Here is a 2,625-nt window from a genome sequence, read left to right on the forward strand (position 1 = left end):
TCTAGCTTCTAGACTGTATTTCACTGATAATGGAATGGCTCCATCCCAAGCCTTCATATCTGTGGCCCTGCAACATTTCCTACCTGCTCTGTATTTCACGAGCTTTAATTTAGTCACCCTCCCCCCTTCCACCCACATGATTAAGATTTGTTAATGGAGGTATTTGTCGGACAGAACAAGATTGTGAATTAGATTTTCTTTTAAGTGTGACACATGGCTGAGGAACTAATCTCATTTCTGTCTGAGACCCAGTGTACCTAGGATGACCCTAATAATGGACTGTGTCTTCATAAAGACAAAAGCCAGGCATTCTGTAAAGTGTGGCATCACATAGCTGGAAGGGAGCTTCTTTTGTTTCTGCATGCCCGCTTGAAGAAAGACGACAGCTGAAGTCTTTTGAGATTTTTGGTTTCCTCTTCAGACAAGACAAAATATATTCCTTCATGAATGCATTTCATGGGAATAATGGGGCTCTAAGATTATAAACACCAGACTGGGAGATTTGAGTTCTAGAGCTGACTAAACAGTAAAATACAACTTGCTTGATCTTTTGGGATTGTTCTTCCATATGCAAAATAGGGGTGTAAGTAATGTCCAAAACTAGCAAAAGAAAACATTTTTTCATAGAAGAACAAAGTCTTTAGAGCCAGACTTCGGGGGCTGATTCCTGCCTCTACCACTTATCAGATGTTTGGCTGGAGAAAACTATCTTTCATCATTTTTCATTTCAGGTTTTTTTCATCTGTAAAATGGGAATAAGAACTATACTTACACAAAACAGTTTTTTTGTTTTGTTTTGTTTTGTTTATGGAACGCTTCACGAATTTGTGTTGTCATCCTTGCGCAGGGGCCATGCTAATCTTCTCTGCATTGTTCCAACTTTAGTAAATATGCTGCCGAAGCAAGCACCACAGAAGAGTTTTTATAAAGCTTAACTGACATCATAAGAGTCAATGATTTAAGACAGTGCTCCCGACCCCACTTAGCTGACATCAGAACCCCAGGCTTTCAGGAACCGGTTTCTCCTGGTAACCCAGTCTCTCTCCATTGATTGATCTATATTCATTGTTCTTGATTCCCAACAGGTGAGTTTGGTTCCATTAACTTGGTCTCCCCAGCATCTGGATTTTCTCATTTTAATATGTAATTTCCCTGCGATTGGATGGCTGAATCCTGTAGCGTGATTCCCTACTGTAAGGACTTGGGCCATCTGAAACCTCTCCAGTTTCTTACCATGATCTCAACTATGTTCTTTATTTGCTCCTTGGCCAGCACTCCTGCTAATCAAACCGTGCTTTTTCTCTTTTAATGATTTTCTTAATCATTATCATCTGATCCTGTGTCCCTTTCTAGACTAAGAGAATACTGGTTGTGCTACTACACAGGGATGAGAGGCCTTTGGGAGCTAGAGTCTATAAGATTTGATGATTAATTGAGTGTGTTGGTAAAAGAGAGGAAAAAGTCGAAAATTGAGTGTGTTGGTAAAAGAGAGGAAAAAGTCAAAAAATGACAACAGACCAGACATGGCTTGGTCTGTTGTGTGGCCAGTGCTGCCCTCCACTTCCTAGGTGAGATTTGGAATATGGTAGGAGGAGAAGTGTTGGGTGGGAAGTGGAAGGATAAGTGATGGTCAGGAATGTTCCCATGTGTGTAAACTGAATTAGAATGGAGGTGCTGAATAGGATGTTAGATCCACAAGCCTCAAGCTGAAGAAGGAGAGGTGCCCTGGAGATTCGAATTTGGGAGACATCAACCTATACTTAACAAGTGAAGACAGGATAATGGAGGACTGCGTAGGCAGAGAGTGTATGGGGGGAGGGGAAGAGGGCCCTCCAGAAATATTCATTTTAAGCAATAGATTGAGAATACTCAAGGGAAGGAATTTTGAAGAAGAAGAGACCAGAGAATTCAAATGCCAGGAACTTAAGTGAGAAAATGATTTCAAATGCATGACCCTGGCTTTGGTGGGTTCATGGAGGGCTGAGGACAGAAGTCAGATGGCAGTTGACTGGGTACTGAGTAAAAGCTGAGTAAGAATCACGGGTGGGCATAGACAACTATTTTAAGAGGTTGGCTGTGAAGAGGGAAAGAAATACCATAATAGCTACAGGGAAATGAAGGATAGATAAAGATTTTATTTACATATTTTACTTCTTTGTAGAATATAAAACTAATTTTCCGGAAAGCAGTTTGACATTAGTTTATAAATCTGACCATGGTATCATCTACAACCTAGTAATTCCATTCCTAGGAATATATGCCAAAGGAAAAATCTTCAATGTGTATGTGCAATGGGAAATGTGTATAAAAATATTCATAGAGGGAAACGCTGTTGGGACCCCTCTCACTCTTGAGAGCTTTTTCTGTATCTTCACTTAATAAGCTCTTATCACACACAAAAATGTCTACACAGTGTTAATCCTAACAACAAAAAATCTTGAAAAAAAAATGTGTTGACCAGACAAGGAATACATAAACTATATTTATATAGTGATTAGAGAATACTGAAATGAGTGAACTACGGTTACATGCCACTGCATGCAAGAATCTCAGAAATCTGATATTGAATAAAGAATCTCAGAAATCTGATACTGAATAAAAGAAGCATGACTCCACAAACTATGA

At 39.5% G+C, this 2,625-nt stretch overlaps 1 non-coding gene across 1 annotated transcript; it reads right to left on the bottom strand.

The window, feature by feature from the left end:
- Positions 1 to 801: 801 nt before the first annotated feature.
- LOC132026379 (U6 spliceosomal RNA) lies at positions 802 to 909 on the bottom strand. The gene has a single exon (XR_009406892.1). It is a non-coding gene; the product is annotated as a U6 spliceosomal RNA (small nuclear RNA).
- Positions 910 to 2,625: the final 1,716 nt, after the last annotated feature.

The sequence above is a fragment of the Mustela nigripes genome, chromosome 10 (genome assembly GCF_022355385.1).
Source record: "Mustela nigripes isolate SB6536 chromosome 10, MUSNIG.SB6536, whole genome shotgun sequence".
NCBI lineage: Eukaryota > Metazoa > Chordata > Mammalia > Carnivora > Mustelidae > Mustela > Mustela nigripes.